The sequence below is a fragment of the Microtus pennsylvanicus genome, chromosome 10 (genome assembly GCF_037038515.1).
Source record: "Microtus pennsylvanicus isolate mMicPen1 chromosome 10, mMicPen1.hap1, whole genome shotgun sequence".
NCBI lineage: Eukaryota > Metazoa > Chordata > Mammalia > Rodentia > Cricetidae > Microtus > Microtus pennsylvanicus.
In genome coordinates this window covers 83,641,303-83,661,524 of record NC_134588.1, presented here as the reverse complement: position 1 = coordinate 83,661,524, position 20,222 = coordinate 83,641,303, and the positions used below count along the sequence as shown (strand labels likewise).

The window sequence follows — 20,222 nt, the reverse complement described above, 5'->3', positions numbered from 1 at the left end:
CCCTCCAGGCTGACCTCCCCAGGCCCGGCTGCCAGCTATTGATTTCCCCTTTAAATATTACTGCAGCCCAGGAGCATGTATGGATTAATTGATGAGGCTAGGCTTGTACCTGCACACTTCATTAACAGCTGCTACTAATTAGTGCAGTAGTCATTAAGAGACTGACTGGGGTTTTGAGAATAATAGTTTTATTTTTTCCCCCATTATTCTAAAGCATACAATAAATTGGCGAGCGAAATGTTTTGGTTCCAGGTGGGTAGGGAAGGCACAGGGTGTCCAGCACTTGGAGTCTGCCCCAGGAACACAGCAGAAGCAACGAGCCAATGGTGGGACTGGAGAGACAGCCCTGAAGTCTTCTGGGTTACCATATATAGCTGCTGTGGTTGGGGCAGGACCCATTGTCAAGGTCACAGAGGTCTGGGAGGCAGAGCTGTGGGTAGCGCCCTGCTTACTGCGTGGAGACTGCTGCATCTATTTGAATAACACAGCGTGACAGGTTTGACCAAGTCTGAGGCAGCATCCTCCATCCGCTGGATGTGATGCTGAGGTGGGGCTGTCTCATTTCCCTTTTTAACATCTTTGTCTACATCATCTACTCTCTCTCAAGGACAGTCCAAGCCCCCTTGCTCCTGAGAACCCGGCCTCTGTCTGCAGCATGTGTACCTTCAGAGGGGAAGGATTTAACAATGGACTCTTGGGGTTACTCAGGCTGATAAGGTTAGCCCTAAAATGAGTGTGTCGGGGCAGCTTGTTAATTTTTTGGAGCTCCCTGTCACAAAGATTCTGAAAGGTTCTGTGGGGCACTGAATGCGGAGGTCCCACAGGTGTAGGAAGTTTGTGTCTTGAATGGATGGAACAATCTTCAACAGAGGGTGGCCCTTGTGCCCTGTGACACCTTAGGAAGGTTGTCTGTGAAGAGTTTTCTTCCTTTCTCAAGTGGGTGGGCCTGAATCACCTGCTGGGTGGCTTCACCGCAGAGGGTTAACCACATGCTAATCCGTCCTCTGAGACTTCCTGCCTGTTCACTGCCCTATGTGCACCAATTCGTCTCATCTTTGACAGCCCTAGGAGGCAGGCGTTTATTTTCACTGTGATTCTGATTTTATAGAAATGCAAATGACTGCTCCAACTTGCTTTGGTCACAGCGCTGGGGAGTGGAGATGAACCCAGAATCCAGGCTCTTTACCTCAGAGCTCCCGAGTCTTTAGAGAGGAGTTTCCTGGCTAAGGAACTCTGTTCCCAGCACACGTGTGCACAGCAGCCAGCTCCCTCAGGCCTCAGTGGATCAGACCAGGGTGGGTATTTGAAACAAAGACTGCCCACACCATATGATGTGGGTGGTATGATTCCATGGCACAGCTGGGCCAGTCTGCTTTCTGTTTAGAGAAAGCTAGGGAAACTACCGAGTTCAGAGCAGGGACAGTTGGACATATCTAGACCTGACATAAGGCTGGGAACCCAGCAAATGGCTTGCTGTGAGTGACCAGGCGTTAGCGGCAGAGAAAGGAGGACAGTAAGTTTCGCTGATGAAGTGAGAGAGACCCTGCTTCTAATAGTACACCTCTGTCAACCTGCTGGGGGTGACCGCACAAAGCCCGCTGCCCTGGCCTCTCCTGGGATTCTGTGAGGATCCACTTTGCATTGCTCCAGCCTCTCTTCCCTGCAAGCAAAGAAACTCTGGTGTAAGCATTCCCTTCTCAGCTGCTGGGGAAATGCTAAGTTACAGGCTTTCATCCCCTCATCCGTTAAGCAGTTCTATGACACAAGGACAGTGGCCTTCAGTAAGCCAGTGGGACCGACAGGCAGGGCATTCTGGAAATGATGCTAGCTGGGCATCCGTACCACCCAGGGTAAGGACAGGATGCTGGGTAACTCAGTGGCGTAGAACATCCAAGGTGCCCTTCTGTTCTAGTCAGGTTCCTGTTGCTGATCAAAAGCAGCTTATAAAGGGAAGGGCATATTTAGCTTTCAGGTTACAGTTGGTCGTTGAGGAAAGTCAGTACAGGAATCCGGAAGCAAGAACTGAAGCAGAGGCCAGGGAGGAACATTGCTTACTGGCTTGTTCTCCCTGGCTTGCTCTATCTTTCTTTCTTCTTCTTCTCCTTCATTTTTTAATAATTATTTTTTATTTTATGTGCATTGATGTTTTCCCTACATGAATGTCTGTGTGAGGTTGTCAGATCCTCTGGAACTGGAGTTACAGACCGTTGTAAGCTGCCATGTGAACTCGGAAATAGAACCCAGACCCTCTGAAAACCACTGAGCCATCTCTCTAGCTTCTAGCCCTGCTTTCTTATACCACTCAGGACCCTCTGCCCATGGGTGGCATCACCCTAAGTGCCTTGGGCCCTCCCACATCAATCACTAATCAAGAAAATGCCCCACATATATGTCCATAGGCGAATCCGATGGATGTAATTCCTCAGTGAAGTTCCTTCATCCGGGTTACTCTGGTTTGTGTCAAGTTGACAGCTAACCACCTGGCACACCTTTCTCCTCATAGAGCTGGAGCTGGTAGGGCAGCCCTGCATTCCTTCGTTCTGTGACTGAGTCACCTGGGCCATGGTCCTGGAACCCTAAGAGTCTTGTCATGATGTTAGCATTCCAGCTGTTTGGCTCTGCCAGGGGTTGGAGAGAGCTCAGAAGAGGTAGAAGTGAGGGGCTGGTTTAGTGGTTAAGATTATGTACTGCTCTTCAGAGGACCAAAGCAGACAGAGTCAATATCCCTCATGGTCCTGTATTTCAGAGCACATGGCCCACCTAGATACAAGGGAGCCTGGGAAATGTAGTCTTGATCTGAGGTTGGCAAAGGCTATCTATAAAAGATCAGATAGAAAATAGAATTTATTACTGATACTCAGCTCTGCCGTGACAGCTCGGGAAGGAGCCTTTGGGAATACACAGATGAATAACTGTGGCTGTCTTCTTATATCCCAGATGAATTTTTCCAAGCAGTAACATATGTAAAAAGTCATTCTCAGTCCCCGAGCCAACCAAAAAAATAGGCAGGGTCTGAAGCTGCATGACCATCGTGTGTAGACTCCTGGTCGTGTTCTACAGGGTGACCTTAGTCTGGCCATATTTATCTCCTTAGTACTCACTGTAAGGGTTGCTAAAAGAGAAGTTACTGTTCTGTTTTTTTTTTCTTCTTCAAACAGAAGTAGGGTGCCTCAGGCATCTTTCTTTCTATAAAGAGAAAAGCAGAGTCCCTGGGTGGTAACTGCCATGCTACAATTCCAAACTTATCACCAGTAGAGAGGAAGAAGCCACACCTCGGTGGGCTCGGATTTCAGAAGGTCAAGGAGAAGGTATCTGCTCAGGACTTGAAAGTCTTCAACAACATCATATAAGAAGCTGGCAGGTGGTCTCAACACGGGTTAGGACACTGGTGGGCAATGTCAGCAGACAGGTGGCGGCCGCCTGCGGACTCATGTCTAGTCCTCCACACTGGGACAGCTACAGTCACCTGAGCAGAGTGCTCTAGTTCCCAGTGCTGGTTCCAGCAGGAGCTACACAGGAAGCGGCTTTGAACTGGGCAGTTGACACTTTTGAATAATTCAAAGGAGACTTCTGCAAAGAGAAATGAGGTGAGGGAATCACCAGAAAGAAGGAAGATGCCACACTCGGTAAGTGTGCTCTCTTCCCTTCCCCATCACCCGGCAGCCTGTGGGACAAGCACTCACAGAGCAAAGCCAGTATCAGTTATCGAGAGAAATAGAATCATTCCGTGTTTGTACATCACTCAGCTTGTGCTGTCAATCAACCCCACAACATGTATTTTTAGCATCAGCTGCCAGTTATTCATCTGTGCTTCAGAATAATCAGAACCAAAGATAGCAAATTCACCTACGTGTGTAGACTTGGAGTCAGGGCGGTGTTGCTTTGAGTTCCGCTTCTGTCTGGTCCTGTGGGATGTCTGCAAGGCCTTTGGCCCGCTGGGCCTCTATCCTCTCATGTGTTACATAGTGAATGAAGAAGACGCGGTTCATGATTACAGAGGGACCCCCACTTTGCAGCACTGTTCAAGGGGTACAGGAGGATATCTTCCCTCTTGTTCTTGAGCTCTTCACATGGGATACGGATAGATTTGATGTTATGTCAGATTCTGACTGACGTTTTTCCTAAACTTCCGAGAAGAAGCTGGTCTTCTGAGGTGCTTTCTTAAAGGAAGGCTAAAAGGAAGGAAGCAATGGCCTCACTGGCAAGTTCCTGCTCTTTGAACTCCCGACCTTTCCAGACAAGGCTGCCTCCTCTCCAGTGTTTTCCTAGGTTCCTCTAGGCAGACACCATCTCCCCCCTTTTGGGAGGACTCATGTTTCTACATGACCTCAAACCCAGCCTTTTCACTCTACTTGGTGCTTGCTGGATGTAGACTTCCTATAGCCATTCTGGAAACCTTGACCCTCACCCTCACCTGGATGCTACCCTGAGCCCTGGGAATGGGCCTCACGCATATGAATACAGACACAAACACAGCCCCACTCCCTGCCCAATGGTCAGTACTGTCTTCATTTACCATTCCCTGAATCTAAGGTCTCATCATTGACCTGAGGACACACTCACTTGTTCAACTTTGCCCCAGACACAGGAGTCTGCTCTCCACTTCTCCCCTATTCTAAAAGTATGCTCTGTCATTCTCTGTTTCAAAACAAGCTGGTAAAACCAACCCGTTGGGCAAAGGAACCCAAAACATTCATATATTCTAGCTAGGAAGCTCAGTCAATATTTGTGTTTTCTTGGGCCCTGGCAGGACATAGAGAGGACATTATCAAATGAGTCTGAGCCTATGCAGACATTCTTTGGAGACCCTCTCCCTCATCCGCACTAGGTGTGTGATACAGACACGCTCTCATTACTGTTTCAGTGATGTGCCAATGTCTTTCCTGAGGGAGTGGCTTTATCACAGACCTGTGGTAAAGTGTGTGCTGTGAGCGAAGATGTCCTGTTGGCTTCATTGAGTTCTGGTAACTGTGTGGTGTGCTGGAACGCGACATCAATGGATTCATCCATTCATTTGCCTATGCTCTATTCATTCGGCCTACAAGGTCTACTTACCAGGTTCTGGAGTCCGAAGGTGATCGAAACCCAAGATTCCAAAATCGTTGAAGCCTGCAACTCAGCAGAAGCAAATAATCTCAAAAGGCTTAGGGTTGCTGAACCTGAGGCTGGAAGTGTGGACTGTAAAGTGTCCAGACACTAGTGGGGTATGGGGGCAATACAGGACAGGGCGTTTAGAATGTTACCAACAGAGCTGAAGACATAGCTCAGAGGCTAAGAGCACATATTGCTCTTGCAGAAAACCTGAGTTCAGTTCTCAGCACCTATACTGGGAGGCTTACATTCCAGCTCCAGGGAGATCCAATGCCTCAGCTCCCTACAGGTACCTGTATTCACATGCATGTATTATACATAGACACATATGTATTTACATAATTAAAAAAACAAATCTTTAAAAAGTTCTCTGTAAAAGGAATACAGGTGTTAAAGGGATGGATGAGAGAGGTACAGTGGATGGAGCCCAAGAGCCGGGGGACGGAGACACGGAAGTAGGTAGTCTGGGAGAGGTAGAGGCTGGACTCCGGTATGGTAACAGAGTTTGGTTTTGACTTGGGGACAAAGGAGGCCTCCAAGCCTAGTCCTGGCAGCTGCACAAGGTGTGTGTTGGTCCATTTAGAATGATCCCTTCTGCCACTGTGTCCAGGGTATATGGATGAGTAGAAGATGGGGGGGGGGGGCAGGGAAGGACTGTGGTCCCTCCAGAAAGATGGGATGGGTACAGTGGGCAGGGAGCTGTAAGGTGGGAGCTAAGGGGATCGGCCTGTGGGAGACAGACGGCACCAGGTCATTCCCGGTTCCCTTTGGAGCAGCTGGGTAGATGATGACCTCTTTCTTTGGGGTTGAGAACAAGGAAGAAGAGACTTCGGAAAAGGGTACATCTGATTGTCTGGGGGACCTTGAGTTCACCTGGGGTTTAGAGAGAGCTCTTGGGTAGTGATAAAAGTAGGTTCCTGTTAGAATCAGGTGGAGACAAGATCCCTGCCACAAACATATTCCCTAGAGTAGAAAGAGCCTGGAAATTTGCCATAGGGTCTGGGAAACTCTTTCTACATTCCACGGCTTCTGCTGCAGAAATGAGGGGCAGGCAATTCTACACTTATTTTGATCTTTCCAGTCTTTACCTCTTGCAATAGCTTAGCAGGTTCCCAGGCTATCATCCCGAGTGTTGGTCTGGCTGTCTCTAGGTACTTTGGATTGCCCAGTGCTACCTTCTAGGAGAGGCCCTGCCTAGTAGCTCTATTCAAACTACATTGCCTGCAGGAGCATCCCCAATCCTGGCTTGGAATTATCCAGTGCCCGGTTTTCTCTGGAGGCCCTGTAGGCAATCCCTTTATGAGCTGCTTCCTAAGGACAAGACAAGGTCTGTTGGCCAGATCTGCCCTTTCACTCTCTGCAGTGCCCTTTGCTCTGCTGTAGTCAGCTCTGAACTCAGTGCATACACTAGCTTCATTTTGGCAACTCCCCTTCCTTCTCTCCATCCGTCCGACGGGCAGCCTACTCCACAGCTATCGAAACTGCAGACTTTATCACACGGTTTTCTTGCCTGCCACTCTTCACTGGAGGCCTTGAAGAAAAACTCCAAATGCTTAATTACATTTGCAGACACCTCTGAAGTCTCTCTCTCTGGCTTTCTAGTTTCTTCCATCACTCTGCCCTTCATTCTTCCTGGACCAGACACATGGACCCCTGACCTCTCATTTGAGCAGATCCATCTTGCTACCTGGGACACATTGACACTCGGTAAGGACTTAGGAAACGAATGCATAATGAATTCAGCAGAGCAAGGAGGGAAAACAAGCAGATCTCTTTCTGGTTCCCTCAAGGGGAAGCCAGGCGGCACACCCCGATTCCACACCAGGCCTCCCTCTCAAGCCCAAACATTTTCCTGCTTATAGCATTTGATGCCTGAGACTCTACCTGGTCCCTTGAACTGCCTCTAGGGTCCCAGCTCCCCCAGTCAGCCTTAATTAATTGTAAAATTGATTAAGCAGCCCCCTTTGTCAGGTTGGGCTGGTGTTTGTTTGTATTTTCATACTATTACCCTTTTATATTTCTCTGGGCGCCTTCAGCTCTCTACTGACACCTTTTATTGGGGAAATGTTAATTTAAAAGTCATCTATAATGCAGGTGTCACAAATCAAAGCTGGTCGGTAATGAGTCGCTCTTATGTCGTATAAAAACAATTAATTAAAACCCTTTCGGAGAGAGCCTCACCAGCAGATTTATATTTCCCAGTGTCTCCCCCCTCGACTTCCCTTTCTAAGGACCCTCCCTGCATCCAGCTGCCTCCTGGAGGGATGGATTTCTCTTACCTCTGTCCAGGAAACAGAATCTCAGCTCGGGATTGTGGGGGAGGCTTCAGGTGTTATCCAGGTGAACCTTCCCACCTGCCACAGCACACAGAGACTGGCTTGGTTATGGCCACAGGGCAATGAAGCGACAGTGTGGGCCCCTGAGCAGCTCAGGGCTTGTTTCCCTTGTCCCTGTCATTATCTCTGCTGTCTCTCCTGATAAGACTCAGTGAAGATGGACACAGGAGCGCTTTCTCAATGGTCCACTGGACAGTCTTGCTTTCTCCTCCTTGTTAATCAGCCCAACATTTGGGCGCCGGCTTCCTCGGAACTTTGTAACTTGGGGTTCATCCTTTCTTCTTGATTTGGGCTCAGTTTTTCTCTCCATAAAATAGGTACACTGGTTTAGAGCATGGAGTGCAGTCCAGTGTCCTCTGAGTCCCGAAGAGACCTGGTGGGAACAGAAGGGGAGGAGTGCCCAGGTCTGCAAGGAATAGACTGGAATGCACAGAGTGAGGCAGGTCTTAGGGAGTTGTTTACAGAACTTTGCAATTCAGCTGATGAGGTGGCAAGGCTGGCAAGGGCGCTTGGTCAATTCATCCCCAGGCCTTAGAGCCTCTCCTCACCTCACCCCTGTTCTCCTTTGTGGCTCAGGGAATGGCCCAAGGGCTCTGTTTTCAGGGTGTAGTTCAGGGTGTAGTTAACAGTTTGCTTGTGAGATCCCATGAAGCAAAATGGAAAAGAGAGGGCCTGGGAATCAGAGGGACTCAGGGCACCACCCCAGTCTCTGTCTTTTCCTACCTCTAGCAGTGCTCACAGCTCCTGAGACACACTGAGCTTGCAGGTCTGCTTCTCTTGGTTCTGGGCCCTGTTAATGCTACTTCCCTGCCTCCCCTGGGACCTGGGCTGGTGCTGAGCCAAGGCTTGTCTTTGCGGTCTTTCCGTCTTTGCTCCATCAATCCCTGTGTTAAATTCCCTGCTTAAAATACCCCGAGTGGATTATGAGTCCTGATTGGAACCTGACAGATATAGTGTCTGTGTTCTCATCAGTATAACCATTTGGTCAGGTGAAGGGCAAACACTTGTCTGCCACGTAGGTTTCATGGAGGACAGAGAGCATGTGTTGGCTCATGGCTGCTCACAGGACAAGCTGAATTTCCAGGTCATAGGTACTCTTGTCTAGGATTGGTCTGGGAAATCAGACAGCGTTACCTCTGCATTGTAGAAGTTTCTAGTCTTCAGAGTGAATGTACTCTTCAGGGTGTCTAAATGCTGGCCTCTTGGCCTCTCCTGAGAGGCTGCTTTCATTCTTGGCGTGACTGGAGCATCTTCATCCGTGAAGATCCCTCTGTCTCTGGTATGCAGCTACTGCTGCCTACACGGTGACGCTGCTCCTGGACAGCTCTGGCAGACTCTTAGCAGGCAGGGATTTGTCCCTTCCACCGGCCCTCTCCTTCCTTTTCCAAGCCCAGGCCACAGGGAGGGAGTGTCTACCACATGGACTGCAGGGCAGGGGGCCGCCCGGAGGAGTAAACCCAGGTTTGGAACCCCGAGTGTCAACCTCCTGGAACATGCCTTGTTCCCCTCTAATACTGTGTAATTTGGAAATGTCTTACTCTAAATGAGAGAAGCCAAGCTTTGTGGCCAGGGTCCAGAACCCTCTGGGTGGAGCCCCTCCTGTTCCAGCCCACGTGGCTCAGTGTGGCCTCTCTCCTGCCCATCTCCCCCTCCCCGAGTAGGGCTGTGAAGTGTCTAATCCAGGCTTTTATCTGGCATCCACAATTAGAATGTCAAGATTGAATAATCTGCCTTTATCTCCCGGATGACAGCCATGTAGAAACTTCAAAAGAAACAGTTTTGCTGGCATCTAACGGCTTTTGTTAATTACTATATCCCAAAGAAAATGAAATAAAGGAGGAAGAAAAATGATATTTCTCTGTGACAACTTTGTAAAAATATCAGTGACGAAGCAGTGCTGGTTTAAGGGCTTTAACTATTCATGTGACTGAAAGCTGGCTCGGGCTCAGGAGACTGGGGATATGTGTACACATGCGTGCACATGCATGCATTTGAGAACACGAACACGAACACACACACACATACACACACACACACACACACACACACCCTTTACCCATTATACAAGCCCTTCACAGACTGCAGCCAGAGATACATTCTTCTTTCCTTCTCTGCATCCTTAGGAATCCCTCCAGGTCCTTTTGGTGCTGACTCTGTGCTGGGGACACAGACACACAGTGGATTCCTTCAAGGGCATCAGGGAAGAAACACAGTCAGACAGTAGTCTGCTTTCCATTATCAACTGTGACATGGCAGTGATGTATACGGTGTGTGCCCATGGGTAGCACAGGTGAGGAAAGGAGGGAGGCAGAACAGAGAAGGCTTGGGGGCTAGACTCAGGGGATTAGAATGCAGGGCCATCACCTGGCAACTGTGTGTGTTGAGGAAGTCACCCCCTCTCGGTGCTGCACTTTCTCGAGCATTCCCCAGATGCTGCTGTAATGGAGATGCTTTTGGAGTGGTAAATTCTGTTGGTGGTATTGGCCTTGTACTCCCTGGAAGGCTTCGTGGAGGTCCTGGATTTGGGGCCTTTAATGGGTAAAAGAGAAGGAACACAGATGATAAGAAGAGAGAATGTCACTTGCAAAAGCTTGGAGACGTGGGAGGTGGACAGGGGAGTTTATCCCCAAGAGTGGCAGGCTCTGGTGTGATGTCAGAAGAGGCGGGGAATGATTAGTGCGACCCATTTTGAAAGTAAGAGATGCTATTCTGGGGCAACACATGGGGTCCCCCCACCCCTGAGCTGGACTGCTACAGGCCTGGTGTGTCGAGCTCCACCTCACCTGGAGGAGAGTGGGGAGGAACAGGTATGGGCGCTGAAGATGACTCACAGGCCAGTGGCAGGTGGCATAGAGTATGGATTTGGGGTCAGGGAGATGGAACTGGTGGTCTTGCCTATCCTAAGGGTGGAATCCAATATGAAAAATTTCAGGTAGTGACTAAGATGCCTGGTTGATACAAGGAAGAGTCCCCAGGAGCAGGGACTAGAATTCTGCTGTTTTTCATCCTCCCCAGAGCAGGCATCTTCAGCCACCGCAGCTCAGAGCCTCTTAGAACCCTCCCTCCACACAGAAACAGAAAAGCCAGAGTTGCTCAGAGCCACTGAAGAACCCAGGAGTGGTGCCTCTTGTGGTTGTGGAGGGAATGGTCAACACATCCACCAGTAGGTACCCTCTCACAGCTTGCCCCTCCTTTGTGCCCTTTGAAAGGAAGCTCACTGATATGGCGGGGCGCTATTGTGATCCAAAGAACCCTTGGGATATTGGTGACAAGTAGGGCTTTTCAGGCAGAGCAGAACAGAGGTATCTGCTGTAGAAGTGGAGTCAAGGAAACCCAGCTTCAGATGGCATCTTACAGGGCCTCTTTGACAGAGAAGGACATGCCATGCTCTAGGGGTGTGGACCCATGCACCCCAACCCTGTCTGTGCCGCTGGGCAACCGCAGTGTCGACAAGCCTCTCTCCAGGGTGCTGATTCCAGGATTTCAGAGCCATGTGTCCCCAGGGCTGCCACCAGCATCTTCCCCTCGCCCCACTGAGCCCCCTTACCAGAGAGACCCTGTGTGAGACGTCAGGGAGGGAGCAGGGGCTGTCTCTTTCCCCTCCTCAATTAACCCTGTTGAGCCTGAGGGGAGCAGGGAAGCGGAGGCTCTGCAGTCAGGTCGGGAGCCTCCCTGGCCCCCCTCCATCCCCATAGTCATTAGTCTCCGGGCTGCAGGTGGAGTGACGGCCGGCTCGCAGCTCTTGAAAGGGCCTTTGTTTTATCGCCCTCGGTTCGGATGCTTCAGAGCACGAGCAGGCCATATTTTAATCTCAGGTCTTTGCAAACAAAATCGTTAAAAGCAGATGGCTGTGAAGACTGCCATGAATATTAATAGATATTGAAAAAAAAGGACCCTTAATCTTTCCATAAATCTTCCCGCGGAGGTGGGGGACAACACAGAGATGAGGGTGGCAGGGTAGGCGCAGGTACCCAGCCCTTCCCATCCAGGCACCAGCCTAAGGGTAGCTGTTATCAGCCCACTGCAGGGCACAGAGGTGGGGTTTAAGCAGCCGGCCTGAAGGTGCTGTTGCCATCTCTGTCCTCCCTTCTATTCCTCTTCTGGCTGGGCCCAGGACCAAGCCTCTCCTAGTCACTCTGTCCTGCTGCGGCCAGTTGTGGCTGGGCCTGCTCTTCAGGTGTTCCTTCCCCCTCGCTACCTTAGTGTGTGGGATGGTCACGTCCCTTTCACATATCAGGAAATAGTCCCAGAACATGCAAGGGCTTGCTCAAGGCCACCTGGTTCCTAAGTGGAAAAGGAGGAATTTGAACCCAGATCTGCTTGGCCCTCTGTGCTGAATCTTGGAGCCAGGTCATTCATCACCTGCTTTCCTGCCCTTGTGTCAAGCATTTTTCCATGCTATTTCATTCCTTTGGCTTATGCATTTAACGGTGGGAATATCTCTGGGAGAAGTGACCTGCTGAGTGGCTGAGTCACCCGTCTGTACCCAGCTGCCCTGTGCTGAAGACAGCCAGCTCTAGCAATTCCAGTAAGCATTCTGTTCTATGGCGTCTGTCCCCATTTGGGAAAAATGCATCTGAATAGAACTCAAGATCAATGGCAATGGGTTTTTGATCCTACTGCATGTACTGGCTTTGTGGGAGCCTAGGAAGTTTGGATGCTCACCTTACTAGACCTGGATGGAGGTGGGTGGTCCTTGGACTTCCCACAGGGCAGGGAACCCTGATTGCTCTTCGAGCTGATGAAGGAGGGGGACTTGATTTGGGGAGGGGGAGGGAAATGGGAGGTGGTGGCGGGGAAGAGACAGAAATCTTTAATAAATAAATAAATTTAAAAAAAGAAAAACGCATCTGGTGGAACAATCCTTTGAGATAGACAAGATGGGGGAGGGAGTGTGGGTCCAAGGAGTCCAACGACAGAGACTCATAGGAGGCACCCATTGAGGGACACTGTTCACACTGGTATGCAAGCACCTTGCTTCCTCCAGGCCTGCCCATGTGGTGGCTGGAGGAAGTGGATAACCGGGGGTGGGGGTGGGGCAGAGAACAGACGTGAGTCAGGGGAGACACGAGGGCCTGGAGAGGGTGGCAGCAGGCAACACGGTTGCTCACAGGACCAATGACATTGATCCCAACAAGTGGCCTGCTTGGCTCTGAGATGCAAATCTCATTTAATCAGTCTTCCTCCCCATTCCCCTCCCCTCCCACCCTCCCTCCTTCTCTCCCTCCTGTCTCTCTGCCACTTGCAGTGAATATAAGCAGCATGATTCTTGCACTGAACAAATAAAAAGCAAACTCGTGAGACAGACACACGCAGAAGCATCGGGGGAAACAGGAGCAGCTGAGGGATGGTCAAAGGGATCCTTTTACATTTTTAATAGTGCAATGTGTATTTCTTTTTGTATGGGGGTATACATGTAGGGGTGAAGGGTCAACTTTGTGGAATCAGTTCTCTCCTTCTACCTTTACATGGCTTCCAGGGATTGAGTTCAGGTTACCAGCCTTGCACGGCAAACGGTTTTGCCCTTCTGAGTCGTCTCAAAGGTCTAAAACCCTTGTAGAAGGGGGCTTCCTAGTTCTCTCAAACCAGTTCAAATAAAGTTTAAGTTGGCATGACATCCTTAAGACAGTAGGGTCTGGCCCTTGTTATGTAGCAGGGGAGGATCAAGAGTGGAGCAAGCAGAAACCAGTGTGAAGGAGGAATCTTCACAGATGCCTGTTCCTCCTCAGTGTGGCCTCTCCCTTCTCTGACTCCTCCTGCAACAAACCTCCCTCCCCTCCCCTTCCCTTGGCCTTGTCCTGCACACACTTACCTTCAGTATAGGACACACTCTCTCTGGCTGGGCCTCTGCTCCCAAGGGAAGGTTGAAGCAATTCTTTTTGTTTGTTTGTTTTGTTTTTTGAGGCAGGGTTTCCCTGTAGTTTTTAGAGCCTGTCCTGGAACTAGCTCTTGTAGATCAGGCTGGCCTCGAACTCACAGAGATCCGCCTGCCTCTGCCTCCAGAGTGCTGGGATTAAAAGTGTGTGCCACCACCGCCCAGCTGGTGGGGTGGGGGCAGCCAGGAGGGGCCATCTCCTTGCGATTCTCTGTCTACAGGTTTTATGTACAGGCTTTTCACAGAGACCAGTTTTGAGGGAAAACTCAGAAACTGAAGAACGTGGTCATTTGAGCCTCTTCCTATCATTGCTGTTTGGAATGCAGCAAATTCCTAGAGCTTGACTACAATGAGGCAGGGACTTCGCACATTTCAACAAATATTCCTTAGTCTACTGTGTAATTTAAGGTATCATTTCATTCAGGTGCCATTCAAATGTGTGCAAAACGCTTGCATATGCCATAGCTATTAATGAAATCATTACATACAAACAGCCACGCTTTATCAAGTCATTCATTAAAGGTAAATTAATGAGGGGACAGCATTAAAATATTTTGCAATCATTATTAGGTCCAGCCTAACCCACTTTTATAAATATTCATCAACAAAAACGTGCCTCAAGAACTCACCCAGTAAATTAAATTCTCGTCTTGAAGTGTTTTGCTTCTATTAATGGCATCGGCCGTGGTAGTTTCTTTGATTTGTTTTCCGGAACTTTGGGATATATTGTACAGAAATAATGACAAACTGAGTAATCGCTGATAATTAGGCCAAACCTATTATTCCCGTGGTATTTACATTTTGATTACTATCCCCCCACCCCCCACCCCAGAGGCAACTTCTCAAATCCATTCTAATGCAAGACAAAATAGTAAGGGAGACTTCCAGGGCTGGAAGAAAACTAAGAAATTCACCTGCTGTTTGAATCTCTAGCAGCGACTCTGCTAAACACGCAGCAGAGTACAGGGACCCCACTCCCACACCTTTCTTAGGCCCCTGTGATCTCCGTCTCCCGCTCTACACTGCACCGGCTGGATCTCCACACACCCTGAGCTCCAGCACTAGAGCAGAGGGGAAAGACCGCACAGCAGGGGGAAAGCAGCTGTGCCCTTACTGTGTGCTTGTCTTCCCCAACGCCTTCCACCTATAAGCTGATATTTCCAGGGCACCATGAACTCCCTCAATGATGTGAACTCCAGGACTCCCTACCTTCTCTTTCCTGCCTTTCTACTGTGGCCCCAGGTGATTCGAACTCTCCCTAGCCTTTCACCTCTGTTTTCACTGCCTTCTGTCTCCCTTTGCACCTTAACCCATATAATCTCGTGTTGGTACGTAGACTAGCATATGAACTCTGAACCTGTACACAAATTTCTTCATCTGCAGTTTTCTTTCTTTCTTTATCTGTCTGATGAACTCCTATAGAGCCTACAGAACTCCCGTGGAGTGGCTATCACCTCTGCGAAAATATCCTTGGTTGAGTTCTAACCCCTACTTTGGAGAGAATCGAGCATACCTTTCTCTTGAACTACTCTGCTGTTTGTAAGTGCACGGTGTCTGCCGACGTGGTGAAACGGGGCCCAGGAAGTGTCCTAGTTTGCTTTCTGTCTCTGTGATATTTAGCTTACAGTGATTAAACCAAGTTATTTAACTTAAGCATTATTTAGCTCGCAGTCCATCATTGAGGGAAGCTAGGACAGGATCTTGGAACAGAACACACAGAGGAATGCTGCTTGTTGGCTTCTCCTGCGGCTCAGCTGCCTTTCTTCAGCAACTTAGGACCAACCATCCAGGCATGGTTCTGCCCACAGAGAGCTGGGCCCTTCTACATCAACCACTAGCCAAGAATATGCCTCTCACCACATACACACATGCACACACACACACATTCATGCATGCATGCATGTATACACACACATACATACACACATGCACGAACACATGCACACAATGCATGGATGCACACATGCACACAATGCACACAATGCACACAATGCACACAGTGCACACACACACACACACACACACACACACACAGAGAGGCCAATCTGATGGCAGCAATCCTCAGCTGAGATTCTCTCTTCCCAGATGTGTATAAGTTTGTCTCAAGTTAGTAAATCTACGACAAGAGGGGCATCACAAAATTTGGAGGTTCCCCAGGGTTGCAAGGTTAGACATTTTCCTGGCTACCACCGTACAAATCTGAGGATTCCAAGTCCAGCCTATGGCTCCCTTCCTTGGACGTCAAATCAGACAACACCAGAATGTGTCCTCCCGGGGAGGTTTCTGATCTCTCTGGTCTTCACTCCCTAAGGAGAATACACTTACAGTTTCAGAGTAGGAGCAAAGAGAAGTGAACGACAGCCAGCGCTTTCCACTCACCATTGGTGGAGTATTCTAGGTCTTATGAATTCACCTCTTTGTGAAGAAGGTGATTTTTATTGCAAGGTATTTCTGGGGCCAAAACCATTCACTTCATGAAATGGAAGCAATTGAGAGCCATTCACTGTGACGTTGTCATGAAAGCATTTATAAATGGAAATTGGCAATGAGGAATTGGCTCACATCACTACTAACATGCTTTTGTTGTGTGTATGCATGCGTGCATGTCTGTGGGGGCCAGAGGTCAGCCTCAGGTGTGGTTCCCTAGGAACTGTCCTCCTTGCTTTAGAGGCAGGATCTCTTATTGTCCTAAAATCTGCAGGCTCAGCTAGGCTGGATGGCCAGCAAACCCCAGGGGCCCTCCTCTCTCATCCCATTCCACCAGTCTGTGTCACCATGCCTGGATTTTTATATAGAATTTGGAGTTCAAAGTCAGGTTTTTACATGTGTGCACCAAATTCTTTACTTACAGAGCTATGTCCTCAGCCTAGCTGACATATTTTAAAACCACTGTTAGGAGAATTAAAGACTGATAATGGGGTGTGGTGGCTTTCCCTGTAAGTGAGAAGTCTTGCTAGTGATCAGGTGTTGAAGAACGGTGGACTGTGTCTTTGGCATCTGGCTTCCCGCATGGGTAGCTTATGCCCGGAAATAATTACACGGAAACTGTTTTCTTTTAAACACTGCCTGGCCCATTAGTTCCAGCCTCTTATTGGCTAGCTCTTACATATTGATCTAACCCATTTCTAATAATCTGTGTAGCCCACGAGGTGGCTTACCAGGAAAGATCTTAACCTGCATCTGTCTGGAGTGGGAGAATCATGGCGACTGCCTGACTCAGCTTCTTTCTCCCAGCATTCTGTTTGTCTACTCCGCCTACCTAATTTTCTGTCCTATTAAAGGTCAAGCAGTTTCTTTATTAATTAACCAATGAAAGCAACACATAGAAAGAAGACCCACCTCCATCAATCAGGTACCCAGTAAATTTCCTCCACACCTACATTCTGATTATCAGACAGAAGTCCTGAACCTTGACTTGGGAGGAGACTGGCCGGCTCTGCCTTGAGAGCCTCTGCCTCCAGACCTCTGTTGTGCCTAGCCCTCCTGTCTGTTAACTGGCTTTTCTCAGCACCCACATCATTAGACGAAGACTGGGCAAATACGTGCAGGAATGAGACCATGCTGTATAGGTTCCTGTCACAGCCAGAGGCAGAAGCTTGTCTGTCTGCCTTTGGCCTCAGTGAAGCTCTTAGCCCAGAAGATACCTGAGGACACTTATGGCTCTACCGCCAGTGAGTCTGCAACAGTTGGAAGGCACCGGAGTGAGGGCCACAGCTTCTCTCTGCACCCACGCTCGATGCCCTAGAATGGGCAGTGCAGACCCTGCATCTCCCAGCTACTTCTCTGTACCTCACTGAGTCTCAAAGGCAAGAATCCTTGTTATTGGGGAGGCCTGACCCCATCTTCTTCTGCCCTCTAGAACCAGACTTCTAGTGAAGATGGAGCCTGTTCTCTGGTACCATTCCCTGAATAGCCTGCTTCTCCTCTGGCCTGTCTACTCGGCCCCACAGAGGCTTCTGGGGACAAGCTGAGAAATAGGAGAGTGATGTCTGTTTAGGAGCTTACTGCACAAGTCTGGATCTACCTGTGTTTCCAAGGACAATATAGAGCCACAGAATACCAGATCCATAGGCAGCCACTTGCCACTATCCGGAAATGAACTCAGCTCACAGAATGGGTCTAGGTGGACCTGTGAACACTTGTACGTTTTGGAATATTATTTTAAGAAGTGTTACATTTGTTCATGCTGTAGAACATTTGTGTAATGGTGCAAAGAAGTGTTGAATTTGTTTAACTCTATGAAGCTGTGTTACTTTGCCTGTCTAAAACACCTGATGGTCTAATAAAGGCTGAACAGCCAATAGTAAGGCAGGAGAAAGGATAGGTAGGGCTGTCAGGAGAGAATAAATAGAAAGGGAAATCTGGGAAAGGAAGGAGGGAGCAAGATAGAACAAGGAGAGAGGGACGTCCACCCAGCTACACAGTGTGCTGTTGGGTAAGAAACAATGAAAGGTATACAGAACCAGAGAAAGGTAAAAGCCCAAAGGCAGAAGGTAGACGGGATAATTTAAGAAAAGCTGACAAGAAACAAGCCAACCTAAGATTGGGCATTATAAGAAAGAATAAGACTCCATATGTGATTTCTCTGGGAGCTGGGTGGCAGACCCCCCCCCCAAAAGAGTGAAGAACAAACAGCAACATGGTGGCAGTCCAACATGGCTGGAGTCCAAGGAAACCCAGCCGCACTTGCATGTAACTGTGACCTCTTCACATGTGACCTTTATTAGCCTGGGCTTCACCTTGGACACCAGCGAGTAAGAGCAGAAGCTGGGCCTGGGAGCTTTTCAAGTTCAAAACCAGCTTAAATGAAAAGAAATCCAGTATGATTCTAGAAACTCCTACTGGGCCAGGAGTCACGGGCTGTCACGTCCCTAGGACTTTACAGGGGATAGACACTGAACACATCCAGGAGTCCCGATGAGCCGATTTGTGTTGGTAACACTGACGTGTGGAGCACTTGCCGTGGACCAAACACTTGGCTAAGTATATGGGCCGTTGTTTCTAAACCTGACTATGATTCCAGGAGTCTAGGTAGGAGGGACTCCTAGGATCTGTCTTGTAGTTGGGGAGATGGGCAGAATCTCCTCAAGATTACAACTGGGCGGCTCTGCAGCTGGCATCTGAACCCAGGTTGCCCTCAGGAAGCATTGGAAAGGGAGCTGGGTTTTGTTGTTGCAGCTGCTGTTTTATGGCTGACATAAGCTGATCTGAAACTTGACTTCGTAGCCCAAACTGGCCTTGAGCTCCCAGCAGTTCTCCTACGTCAGCTTCCCTGCTCTAGGATTATAGGCATGAGTCATTACATGTGGCTTAAACATGTTTTTAATTGGCATGATATTTCCCACTCCTCTTCCAGGCTCAGTGTCCTTTATCTGAAAATGCTTAGGACCAGAGATGCTTTAGAATTCAGATCCCACCCCCCACCCTCACCCCTGCCAGATTCTGGAATATTTGCATACATGTAATGAGACATCTTGGGGATTGGAATCCAATGTAAACATAAAAGTCACTGTTTTGCATAGCCTCTATATGTAGCATGGGGCAGTTTCATGGCTCTGTTAGTCTGCCTGTGTTTGTACTGAAGCCCATGGAGAGATCAGGTGTGGAATTTTCCACTTGGCGTCATATGGGTGCTCCAAAGGTTCTTTTGGTTTGGGCCGTTTTGGATTTCAGATTTTAGGATATGGGATCTCAGCTTGGAGCCTATTTACTGTCAATCCAAACAACCTTGTGTGCAGCCTTGCAGCCTCCCCACTGACCCCCTTACCTCCACTTCTGACTTCCAAATGACTCCCACACAGCAGCCAGGTGTCACTATTAACTGAAAGTGTTATTAAATCACCCCAGAAAACAGAACCCAGGGTTCCCATGACTCCTGGTATTCAGTCTCTGAATGCTGGCTGCAAACCAGAAGATCATACCATCCCTTGACCGGCCGCATGTACTCATTAGGGCCTGGAAATCTTGCTGGGGCTCATGACCTGCATTTTTTTAAATCAAAGAAAGACAACAGGCTGAAATCTCTCTCTCTCTCTCTCTCTCTCTCTCTCTCTCTCTCTCTCTCTCTCTGTGTGTGTGTGTGTGTGTGTGTGCGGTCACCTTTAATGTAGGAAGGATTACTTTGTCTTATTGATCTTTCAAATTAGTTACATGTAGGTACAAAAGTCTGTGTGTTTCATGGGAAACAGCAGCCCCGCTCTTACCGTAGGGCATTTTTTGACAATGCAGGAGCCCAGAGCTTAGGAGTCTGTGGTCTGACCTCATCTGGTCTGTACCCTGATGAACTAACTCTCAGCCTCCATCTATACTGGTCAGCTTGGAGCCCACCAGCCTTCAGGGAGAGGCACTGGGCTTTTGGCTGGGAAGGGCTTTCATTTTCTCTTTCCCTGTCTCTAGCTGAGCACCACTCCCGCAAGATGCCTCTCCTCCCGACCTCCCCACCTCCCCATACCGCACCCCAGTCGGCACCCCCAGCACCAGGACACCGCACACTATTTCCTAAGTGCTTCTGTACCATATGGTCCACGAGGGTATGAGAGTCTCGGCGGTGTCTACCTACCATGAAGCCGAGCATGTACCAGGCATTGGACAAACACACGGAGAATACAAATCCTACAGGGTAGAGTATGGTAATCTTCATAGATGGGAAAACTGAAGCTCAGATAGGACCTTAAGTGTCTCGACTGGGGCTACAGGCAGGCGACTCCTTGGGGGTCTGGTTTTGTTTGCCTTTCTCAGGTTCCTGTTTCTGTCCCTCCAAGGTGTATCTGGGGCACAGGCTCCCTGAGCGCATCTCCCCTCACCCTTTCCGGCTGGCTGAGCTGATGCACAGGGGTGGCTGGGGAAGTCACAACTCAGACAGTGACAGCGACAATATTAGGAGTGAAAAAGATCAATTAAGCCCATCGAGCTGATTTGTG

General features: G+C 49.0%; 1 long non-coding RNA gene across 1 annotated transcript; it reads right to left on the bottom strand.

Moving 5' to 3' along the window:
• Positions 1-207: 207 nt before the first annotated feature.
• Positions 208-7,843, bottom strand: LOC142858349 (uncharacterized). Its single transcript, XR_012912008.1, has 4 exons — positions 7,371-7,843; positions 5,056-5,109; positions 3,851-4,172; positions 208-3,570 (listed from the first exon to the last, which is right to left on the bottom strand). It is a non-coding gene; the product is annotated as an uncharacterized LOC142858349 (long non-coding RNA).
• Between the last annotated feature and the right edge of the window lie 12,379 nt (positions 7,844-20,222).